Source organism: Lithobates pipiens, unplaced genomic scaffold, assembly GCF_037356315.1.
Source record: "Lithobates pipiens isolate NorthernLeopardFrog02 unplaced genomic scaffold, aLitPip1_a1.2 Scaffold_18, whole genome shotgun sequence".
Classification (NCBI taxonomy): Eukaryota; Metazoa; Chordata; class Amphibia; order Anura; family Ranidae; genus Lithobates; species Lithobates pipiens.
In genome coordinates, this window is record NW_027507758.1 from 635740391 (window position 1) to 635752755 (window position 12365).

Here is a 12365-nt window from a genome sequence, read left to right on the forward strand (position 1 = left end):
GTGTGTTTTTCACTGACGGAAGTTGTCTCCGAGCGGTCACAGCTGGAGGCCTGGTTATGTTAAAATGGGTACCGCAGTGAATTGGTTATTTTGGGGATTATGTTGGGTCACCGTCAGAGATCACCAGACTGGGGTCATGTTATTATATGTTTAATGTTAATTGGTTGTATATAGATATATATATATTGGTTGGAGTAATTTATTGTTTATTGTGTAATAAAGGCTGTTATGGCCATTATACTCCAAAGAAGGTGTGGTATCGTCTTTTAGGTAAAAGTGGGAAGGAGGTGTTGAGGGGTATATGGGCTACAGCAGATTGGAGAGGATCCCTTTAGTCTACACTGGTCAAGAGAAGCCCCGGATTGAAAGCCTGGAAGGGGGTAAAGGAGGGACTGGCATGACAGGGATGACTAAGAGATCATAGAAAGGGTTAAGGAAGAGAGTGAGGAGAGAGAGAGGTGTGGCAGAAAGTGGGAACGGAGCTGAAGGGGCAGAGCCAAGAACAGGGACAGTAAGTGGGGAAAATCAACGGAGGAGGCAGTTTTCCCACCCACCCTCCCTATTGTTTTGCTTGCTGGTGTTTGGTCGTGGTCTGTTTGTTTGTTATTCCTTTTCAGGTTCGGTGAACGTCATAACAGCAGAATGGATCAGAGGGACCGGAGGTGGTTCGTCTGGTGGTCTTTGACGGTTGGCTGTAAATCAGTGGTGATCTAAAGGGGGTGGGGGTCTCATTGGTGGTAAGGGCCCCTGCCGTGTATTCCTGAACGGTGGGTGGAATACTGGTGTGTTTTTCACTGACGGAAGTCTCCGAGCGGTCACAGCTGGAGGCCTGGTTATGTTAAAATGGGTACCGCAGTGAATTGGTTATTTTGGGGATTATGTTGGGTCACCGTCAGAGATCACCAGACTGGGGTCATGTTATTATATGTTTAATGTTAATTGGTTGTATATATATTGTGAAGTTTGGGAATACTAGCTTTGCGGGATTAAGTGCATAAACCGTTGTCAGGTGAAACCAAAATATATTTATTTATAATTAAATCAAAAATAAAGCTTTTCTTCAGCATATAAAAACCGTAAATTAAAGTCCGCTTATCTTCAGCACAAAATAATACAAAAAGAAAAGCACCTACAGTTATGTAGATAGGTCTTCACCAAAAAGAGTCTTTGCAGATATCTTTTTGCAGCCTCCAAAACAGCAAACAGCAAATAGAAAATACAACAGCACATCCAGACAGCTCCTCAGACAGGTGTTCAACTCCTTCTCCTCCTCACCACCACCTCTCTACTACTTCCTGTTTTATAGGCTGTCTGTCTTCCTGGAGGCCGTTAACCCCCTGTGGTCAGGGAGGGAGGCTCTTTCCCACCCAAATGTCACTTTAGAGCTTCCCAAATTCCGGGTCCCAACTATCTCTCTTAAAATATAGAGAGGACCGTGAATCAGTCTTCTCCCGAAAACTATACCCGGAATCTGTCACCCATTTTTGGGTGACCCCCTGAGGCCTACCATGATTCCCTTAAAGGGACCACATCCCGAATATAGGCGCCACATAGTACCCGTCCAGGACCCAACCTTGGCGTCCTGTACAATATATATATATATATATATATATATATATATATATTGGTTGGAGTAATTTATTGTTTATTGTGTAATAATGGCTGTTATGAGCATTATACTCCAAAGAAGGTGTGGTGTCGTCATTTAGGTAAAAGTGGGAAGGAGGTGTTGAGGGGTATATGGGTAACAGCAGATTGGAGAGGATCCCTTTTAGTCTACACTGGTCATGGACCCGGACTACATACCTGTTACTGGTGACACTGGCCAAGTGATACGCCGGTCCTTTATCACAGGAATGACATCAGGAGTCTCAGGAAATACAGAATCCTTCCTGAGACTCGGAAAACTATAAGGATACAATCTAGAGATACACCCGTACAAAGTCCAGGAAGACAAAGTTCACTGACTCACATAATGGAATTCACCCCGCCTTTCTACAGCAATATACACACAGCAAGGTACAGCACTACAATATATGTCAGAGCTATATAAATGTATAATAATAACAGTGTGTGACTGGGAGGAAGGGGAATTATTAATAAAAACATATTTACATAAAAATAAACAACAACTAAACAAAAACAAGCGTGCTTACATCAGCAAGTAAAGAAAACCCTGACAAGATAACATAGAAAGAAACATATTTTAATGACAACAAAAAAAGAGACTACAAACCCCGAACCTCAACTTAAACAAAATCCAGGCTAAGAAATATTTTAAGATTTAATTGCCATCAGGATGCGATTCCAAACCCCCCCCCCCCATTAACCCCTCCCCCACATCATTCACCTCGACTTCCACATCATTCACCTTACATTCTGCACCAGCCACATTCATTCCCTTCCCACCTCCCCCCATCATCATCCAATCCACCCCTCACTCCACCCTTTGGTATCTGCTGACCTCAAGCCGCACTTCGGCCATGCCAAGGAGAAGGAGTTGGCACCACCATACATGCTGGTCCAGCACCCTCAACTGCCTTCACTACACTAGAAGAAACAATAGGTGCAGACACAGACTTGACAACCACACTTTCTGACACTGACTGGGAGACCACAGACTGGGGGGGACACTGACACCACAGCCGGCCTCACAGACACAGATTATGATGGGACAGACACACTAGGAACCCCTGGTACAAGCTCCACCAACCCAGACTTTTCTCTAGCCAGACGGAAGAATTCCTCCACTAGCTCTGGCTTATTGTGCAAAGCCTCAGGGCACCAGCTATAAGGGTGACCAACCTTATTACATAGGTTACATTTAATGATATTATAGTCCCTCGCCAGATGCCCCAGTTCCTGGCACAAAGAGCACTTCTGTTCTGGACAGTTAGAAGAGAAATGACCCTTGACTCCACATTTATGGCACAGCTTAGGTTGACCAGGGTAAAAGACGGTAATCCTATCTCTACCAATAAAGGCAGAGGAGTGTAAATGCTTGACCACATTCCCACACACACTCAACCTCATTGACACCGACCACCCACCCATCCAGATTCCTCTATCATCCACAAATTTTTTTTGGCGGGCACAATGTTTCACCAAATCCTCCTAAGACTCATAAATCCTCAGGTGATATAAACTCATTCCTTGTCAGGTTACATTATTTATCAAGGGCTGTCGTGAGACAACTTTAGGGACAAGCCCCTTCCAGTCCAACTGGCCCCTACATACATGCTCAAACCACTCCCAAAACAGATCCAGTGACTCTGGATGCATAAATGACAAATCATATTCATAGGAACCAGCCGGACTGATAAGAGCATAAATATCCTCCGCCTTTAATTCCATGGCTAGGATCTTATCCACAACCTCCCTCCTGATAGGTGGAATATCTCCTCCTTCCCACCTGAGCTGTACCACATTCCTGCGTTTAATGGAAGAAGGTGCGTTAGGTGGAAGTCGAACAAATGTCTCCCTTCCATCACCAGAATGACTTTGTCCCGACACAGCCTTAGCATAATTTCTAACTCTGACAGATGACACATTAACTGTCTGTGTAGAAACCTCTGAAATCTGGTTTGGTAAATTAGCCACCACTCCCATCTCCCTCCTACGCTCCAGCACAACAGTCCCACTCACCATAATCCCAGAAGTACCACAGTTACCAGCAGTCCCCTCATCAAGTAAAGTCTTCCGTTTAGAAAAAACACCAGCTGTTTCAGCGTTCATACGGCCCTCCTGCTCTGCAGTTTCAATGTTCATACGACATTCCTGCTCTGCAGTTTCAATGTTCATGTGACATTCCTGCTCTGCACTGTTGGTGTCCATGTGGGACTCCTTCTCACAGCCAGCAGAAACTTCTCTGTCTGGATAAACGCCATCTCGTCCTGCATTCCCTGCCAATTGCAAGGATCTGTTGGCAGGTGCAATCTCAGGAAAGTCCTCCACACACTGAAAGAGATTTTCAGAAGCATTTCTTTACCATCCTCATCTGATGAGTTGGTGCCACTCAAGGGAGAGAGAAAAAAGGTGACTGGCAAAAGCAGTGCTAATTGTGTGCCACATCCAAAATTACAGAGTGAAAAGAAAAGGTTTTTCCCCTAAGTGGACTTTATAGGCAACATATATTAAACAATGTCAAAGAATTATGAAAATAGAAAAGTATTTATTCAAATTGAACATGATAAAAATTATGTAGACATGAAACAATGATGGACTGAGCACAGTCAACTAGTATCACCGTATAGACCACATATGATGGAACCTCCTTACACCCGACGCGTTTCAGGATTCCTTCTTCAAGGGTGCAGAAAAAGGAGGAATTCATCTAAAGTATAAAATATATGATTCAATAAACTTTGAATAGAACATTTATCCACGTATCCAATTTCCATAGTGGATTTTAGTAATATTTACTTACATAATGGTGAAAGGTGAAGAGATTTTCAAAGTTTCATTCATCAACATTAAAAATTGTAGACAAAAACACAGGTGACAGGTATGCCAGTGGGACTTTTAACTCGAGGTAGGCGAGGCGGACAAAGAAAATATGTAATAGAGAAGAAACTGCAAGTTGGTGTCTTCAAAGAGGGGTAAACCAGTTTCTCTCTCATGCCCTAAGCGCCAGGCCGAACCCATGAACATACTGAAGCCTGGCGAGGAAATCCCTATAAAAATAATAATATAGTATTGCAGATTGTAGAGGCAGGACCCTCATTAAAAAACTAGATGTCATTATATAATTGTGTTTAAATGTAAAAAAAAATAATACAATACGGCAGAAATGCCCGTACCTGTAAGTAGGGGTATATTATAAGGAGTAAAGGCCTGGAGCGCTAAATGGTTACCTATAAGTATGTAATAAAGAAATCTCAGAATATATAAAAAAAAAAAAATATGTATGTATAAAAATATGAAAGAAAATAAAAATGAAAATATAAAGAGGTATTACAATTTGTTAAATAGCGAAACCAAAATAATAATGGCTATTTATATACAAATATGTATTACACGTACACACAGTTGTATATATAATAAATAAAATGCCTGCGTGCCAACGCATAAATACATGTGCGTGCACACAACCATATAAATCAATATAAAAAATAGTGTTAAGATTTAAGTATTAAAAATTAGTATGTCTAAATCGTACGGCCAATATGAATATCCATCAGATGCATCTAGTAATAGCACCAAATGGATCTGAAGATATTATTATTCCCCCTTAATAAATATTAAAGTGAGCTCAAAAAACGTACATATGATCACTCATAATGCGCCCCAAGATGACATGTAAAATATAAAGAAGCAAAATGTTTAATGAATCCTGAATATATATTAGCTGAGTATCACTAGGTATATGAATAGTTAAAGTGGTGTTGCCACCAAAAAATAAAAAAATGTTTAAATGTTTAAAATTCTAAAAAAAAATAAAAAAAATAATTGGATTTTTTTTTTTTACTCACCTCTAAATACCTGTTGCTAGGGGGTCCCTCGTAGTCTGCCTTCTTCCTTGCCCGGGCTGGTGACATCACTTCCCCTCGCGCCGCACAGTCACCTGGGACCTGTCACGTGTCCCAGGTGACTGCGCGGCGTATCACGGCGCCCTGCGCCGCTCGCGCATGCGCAGTGGGTGCCCGGCTGTGAAGCCACAGCCAGGTGCCCACAGTACGAATGACGGCGCCTCAAGCGGAGCGGGGAACGAGGGGGGCTTCGTTCCCCCGCATCGCTGGACCCTGGGACAGGTAAGTGTCCGATTATTAAAAGTCAGCAGCTGCAGTATTTGTAGCTGCTGACTTGAAATTTTTTTTTTTTTAGGGGGTACCCCACTTTAAGTGTGGCAAAGATAGTTTTACCTTATATTGTAAAAATGGAGGATCAGGCCGCACGCTCCGACATCCAGCATACACCGCTGAATGTAGGAGTGCGCCAGTACCTGCTTTAAAGCCGACCACTCCCCAATCAGCTCATGCGCGTAATGGCAAACAGCTGATAAAAGGGGAGACGGTCAGCAGGGGTATCCTCCAATGGCTCCCTGGGGCGAGAATGCGCGGCACGGCCCCCACCTCGCATGCGCAACAGCTAGCGTGTTGGGGCGACGTCACGCACACCTGACCCACCGACACAGTGAGCCCCAGCCGGCGGATAGCGCATGTCCGCCAGAGTGGCAAGATGGAGGTCGGAGGCGGAGATTGAAAGCACCCAACGGCCTCCAAGACACCGCCAGCACTAGAAAGCATAGTATGGCGGCTTGGTATGCCGGGCAGTCCAGGGGAGCGGCCAAAGCCCAAATGGCAGAGAGAGAAAAAACATCAGAATAAGTATATGCATAAACCCCTGACTAAAAAAGGATCAACCCAATCTCTCTTTATTCTTGGAAAAAAAAAATAATAATAATAATTGTAATATAATAAGTACAAAGTAATGGAGTAGAAAAAAAAAGGAGATCAACTCGATTACCTAATATATATAAATTACATATGTATGTGTGTGTGTGTATATATATATATATATATATATATATATATATATATATATATATATGCATATATAATTGGCCCATGTCTACTGAAGAAGAAGGGGTTCCACAGGCAATAAATCTGTCACGCATTAGATGGTATGAGAACTATGGAGACATTTACATGGGTAAGGGGATACATATAGCCTTAAATTACATGGAGAACGCACTGAGATAAACTTTCAATTACAATTACAAAAGACATTTTGCATTGTGAGAAATCAATTGCCCTCAATAAATTTATATAAGGGTGTTATTAATCAAAATAGTAATGAAACAGTAAGAAGAGAAAGAGAAATGGAAATAGCAGAAAAAAAGGAGGTAGAGGGAAAAGGAGATTTATTATGGAAAATTAAACCGAAATTCCTAGCTGAAAGCAATGGTTTGGTTAAATATTTATTTACTTTTCCATCCCCCCTGAAGAAAACCCTTCAAGAAAGGGTTTGAAACATATAGCCTCATTGAGGCCTGGAGGCATGGTTGTGTTGAGTTGGTAAATCCACCTAAGTTCCATCTGGAGGAGGGTCTTGTTCCAGTCCCCTCCCCTTGAGTTCGGATGTATCCTCCTATCCAAGATCAAAAATGTGACCTTGGAGAACTTGCCACCATGTACCTGAGATACATGGCGTCCAAGGGGAAGGTCCGGATTGCATATCTACATATTGCGGATATGCCTATAAGCCCTCCTCCAGAATTCTAGCTTTGTTTTTCCTACATAGAAGCAAGTGCATGAACACTGCAGTAGGTAGATGACTCCTACAGTATGACAATTTGCAAAGTGCTTTGGGTAAAAAGTTCTTCCATTGGGAAGTATCGTATTTTTTTGCATAAGCATGTATTTGCAATAGTTGCATGTACTGCACATAAATGTGCCTTTGTACTTGCAATGCTGCTTGGTTGACTCATTTTTAAACTCACTGCTGGTAATTTTGTCGCTGATAGAGGTTGCTTGCCTAAAGGTAAAGAGAGTTTTTTTTGGGACAAATTGTCCTAAAGTTGGATTTAGTGTCAACATGTGCCAACATTTTTCAACGATTTTCTTAATTTGGTTTTGATGTTGATTTAATCTGGTAATGATCCTCAATTCATCATTCCTATCACGGGCATTCTTAATGTATAGTAGATCATTTCTAGATTTCATTATAGCCTTTCTATATGACCTTTTTAAAGAGGCATGCGAATAGCCTCTTGCTAAAAGTCTGTCTCGTAAATTGGCTGCTTCCTTTATGAAAGTTTCCTCATCAGTACAGTTTTGTCTTATTCTTAAATATTGGGAGTAGGGAATAGAGTCCATCAGGGGTTGAGGATGAAAGCTGGTAGCATGGAGTATGGTGTTTCCCGCTGTTGCTTTCCTATACAGTTTACTGAATAAATTCCCGTTAGCATCCTTGTAAATTTCCACATCTAAAAAGTTTATACAGTTTTTATCATAAGCCATTGTAAAGCTCAAATTAAAGTCATTTTTGTTCATCCTTAATAAACACTGCTGGAGCATGTCCTGTGGTCCATCCCAGATAATCAGGATGTCATCAATATAGCGAAACCATCCTAGGATGTGGTCGGTGTAGATGGCTAGAGTCTCATCAGCCAAAAACCATCTTCTCCCACTCCCCAGGTAAAGGTTGGCATACGACGGGGCACAAGTCCCCATCGCAACCCCCTGCACCTGGAGGTAGTGGGAGCCATTAAAAGTAAATACATTATGTCCAAGGACATACTCCAGCAGTGAAAGGATGAATTCGTTATAGATTGGATTTGCAGCAGGATTATTTTGCATGACATGATTAGTGGCTGCTAGGCCTTTATCGTGGGGAATACAACTGTATAGTGTCTCTACGTCTATCGTCACCAGGAGGGCATCCTCAGAGACATGCACTTCCTCAATTATATTAGCCAATTGCAAGGATCTGTTGGCAGGTGCAATCTCAGGAAAGTCCTCCACACACTGAAAGATATTTTCAGCAAGCATTTCTTTACCATGATCCTCATCTGATGAGTTGGTGCCACTCAAGGGAGATTCCATTTCTCTAATGACCTGCAGCAATCCGCCATTTTCCTCAACCTCCTCCTGAGATGACCCATGCTGCTGGGGAGGGAGGGGGGGGCAGATACTGACTCTGTTACGTACCTGCCGGATGAGCCTGACATGCAGTGGGAAGGCTGTCTTGTACAACCCAGGCTCAAGGGCCAACGATGTTGCAACAGTGGCCCTTGAGCCTGGCGGTGTATGGGTGCCTGGTTCGTTTTTGGTCTTGTCAGTTCAGCTGGTGCAGCAGGAAACAGGAAGCAGGCTGGTAAGCTGGGGAAGACACTGAATACGTAGTCAGACAAGCCGGGTTTGGTAACAGATGATCAGATGTAGATATAGACGACAGGCAGAGAATGGTCAGGATACAGGCAAGGTTCGGCAACAGGATGTCAAGCAGTGTAGAGCAGAGCGTGGTTATAAGGCAGGCCAGGGTCAGGATAACAGAGATCAATAGTAGTCAAACTTGCCCCAGTGGACCTGATCATGGACCGACTGCTCAGAATTAAAGTGGTTCTGCACTTTTAAAAAAAATATTAAAAGCCAGCAGCTACAAATATTGCAGCTGCTGACTTTTAATAAATTGACACTTACCTGTCCCAGGGTCCAGCGATGTCGGCGGCAGATGACGAGCAATCGCTCGTCTCTCTGCTGCCCCCCACTGCCATTCTCTGTCAGGGAATCGGGAAGTGAAGCATTGCGGCTTCACTGTCCGGTTCCCTACTGCGCATGCGCAAATCGTGCTGCGCATCTCTGCTGGTCCCCGCTGTGTCCTGGGAACTGTGTGTTTCCCAGAACACAACGGGGGGCGGGGCGGGGCATCTGCGGCGGTCTTGTCCCGGAAGTGGGTGCAGATACCTGGATTATCCAGGTAACTGCACTCCCCTCCCCCCTGAAAGGTTCCGATTGTGGCACCGGAGGGGGGGGGGGAGGGATCAGATGAGCGGAACTTCCACTTCAGGGTGGAGGACCGCTTAAATGCTGGGTAGGAGGGTCTTCTACACAAAGGGAATGGGCAATACTAATGCATGGTGGCAGGTTTGGTTAATGATTGGAGGACAGGGTGGTATAAAGATTTTATTATAAGAAAGATAAAAAGGAAGGCGAGGACACCTAGTACATTACCAGTGACAACTGAATTAATACAATTCATAAAAAGCGGGTACTCACAAAGCACAAATCTCAATTGAGCTCTTGATTATCTTTTTTGTAGTATCGGATTGCCCCATCTGAGGGAGGCAGCATCCACCATTTGTATAATTTATCATTTTCTTCCACTTCACAATTAAGTGCCACTTTGTGTAGGTCTATCACATACATAAAATCCAAAAAAATACATTTACATTTGTGGTTGTAACATGACAAAATGTGGGAAATTTTCAAGGGGTATGAATACTTTTTCAAGGAACTGTATATATACACATAATATGTATTCTCTTTTGTTACACCCATTTCCTACCAGATGGACATTTGATGTGATAACATTGTCAAACTTTGGAACCTTAAACAGAAAGTGATAATGAGGGAGGAGTCAATAACCCAATGATGGGGGTCTTCAGGATCAGTCCAGTCTTCATTTTGGTTGTTCTCCCCCCATCCTCACTCTCTGACCTCTGGTGGGGCTCAGCCCCGCTGTTATTCATGACTAAATCATGGACTAAATAAGGAAGGTCAGGACTTCTTGTGTTGGGAAGATGGCAATGAGTGATAGAGGGGGAGGGGACACTCGTCCTATAATCCCCTCATCACTGTCACTCCTATAAAAGACAGTTCTCGTTGTTTCCTCACTCTCTGACTAAGGTCCATGAATAAAGAAATGATCTGGTAGGAGATCAGAGGACCCATTTACTAGTTACCCTGAGGGGGGAATTGTAAGATCCTCAGAGACAAAGCTGCCTGATGTGGGCGGAGTCCTGGTTTAGGGGAACCAATCAGCTCATGTCTAGTAATAATCTTTGTATTTCTATTTTAGTAGATGGACGGGAGATGAGGAAAACCTCAGAGGATTGTCTCACTTTGTCTCCAGACTGTAAAGTAGAAGATGAGGACATCACACAGTATAGTCCAGGAGAAAACCCGACTACCTCAAATGTCCATCCGGCACCACACAGTGTAGATGGACCATCGTATTCCTCTTATCCTGAGGAACCTCAGACTGTGCGGGACGGTGCCGTCCTTCCAACAGGGAAGAGATTTTCCTGTACTGAGTGCGGGAAGTGTTTCCATTCTAAATACAAATTTAATAGGCATAAAAGATCTCACACAGGAGAGAAGCCACATTCCTGTCCTGAGTGTGGGAAATGTTTTTCAGAGAAGTCCAGTCTTTACACAAATCAGAGATCTCATTACAGGGAAAAAGACGTTTTCCTGTCCTGAGTGCGAGAAATGTTTTTCAGGCAAGTGCAATCTTTACACACATCAGAGATCTCACAAAGGAGAGAATCTGTTTTCCTGTCCTGAGTGCGGGAAATGTTTTTTACATAAGTATCATCTTCAAATACATCAGAGATCTCACACGGGGGAGAAGCCATATTCCTGTGTTGAGTGTGGGAAATGTTTTTCAGTGAAGTCCAGTCTTTACACAGATCAGAGATCTCACACGGGGCAGAAGCCATATTCTTTTTCTGAGTGCGGGAAATGTTTTTCACAGACATCCAATCTTTCCAAACATCTGAGATCTCACACGGGGGAGAAGCCACTTTCCTGTCCTGAATGAGGGAAATGTTCCTCACTGAAGTCCTGTCTTCCTGTACATCAGGGGTCCCACACAACCCTCGAGGTGTATTAGTGCCTTGAGTTTGGGAAATGTCTTCTATATGAATGTTGCTGGACATCACAGCTCTCATGGCTGATCTTCATCATGTAAGAAACAGTTCCGGGGTGTAGACATTTTTGAAAAAATTACTTGTCCAAGGGACCTAATCCAGGTCCCAATCTCCTTGTCCCTTATGACAATTGTAACTTCCCCAAATAAATACTTTTAATGTTGAGATGAAATGTATCTTTCTCTGAAATAAAATTCTCCTTGCAACAATGTTGCTTCTTCTTCATCTATTTTGTTTTTAAAGCGGTGTTCCGGATGAAATTTGAAATAAAAATACCCCTATAATCCTCATGCTTAATGTATTCTAGTAAAGATATGCTGTAAACTAAGGTCCGTTTTGTATTTTTGCAGCATTGTTTTCTTACTTTTGTAAGTCCCAGCAGGCCGCGGCCATCTCATGTGTGGGCATCTGAAGCCAGACTGTATCTCTTCCTGTATTCCATGCATGCTGGTTATCCAGCATGCACCGCCAGATCTCGCACATGCTCAGAGCAGCACAAGCAGTGTAATAGGTTGTAGGTTTCCATAGCAACAGCGGTGTCAGAGGAAGTTGCCGCCCCTTAGCTATGGAAACATCTCCACCCCCCTCCAGGAACCAGGAAGATTATCTACATTTACAAAGATTATAAATCTAGAAATATAAAAAGCTCCTGCAAAAGATAATTACTTTTCTCTGCACAGAAACAATGGATATCATTTACAATTAGCATATTTTAAAATGGTTGTATACCCAAATTTGTAACTTTTACCTACAGGAAAGCATATAATAAGGCTTACCTGTAGGTAAAAAAATATCTCCTAAAGCTGTACGGTTTAGGAGATATTCCCCTCGGTATGCGCCGCTGACTGCAGCGGCGCATGCGCACAAGGGGATTCTCGGCCTGAAAATCCGGCAGTGGCCGGCCGGCCAGAATGAAGTCTCCCGCGCGCATGCGCGGGAGCGACGATATCGCGGCTCTGGCCACTCACAGCGCCGGAGCCGCGATACCCGG

At 43.2% G+C, this 12365-nt stretch overlaps 2 protein-coding genes across 2 annotated transcripts in view; both read right to left on the reverse strand.

Annotated features, from left to right (window-relative positions):
* LOC143989660 (NACHT, LRR and PYD domains-containing protein 12-like) overlaps positions 1 to 1943 on the reverse strand; it is a 31934-nt gene extending 29991 nt beyond the window's left edge. The window contains exon 1 of the mRNA XM_077489920.1: positions 1807 to 1943. The gene's annotated coding sequence lies outside the window, so the exon portion shown is untranslated. The remainder of the gene's footprint in view (positions 1 to 1806) is intronic.
* The window catches only part of LOC143989922 (uncharacterized), a 139157-nt gene that overhangs the window by 101665 nt on the left and 25127 nt on the right, over positions 1 to 12365 (reverse strand). The window lies entirely within an intron of this gene.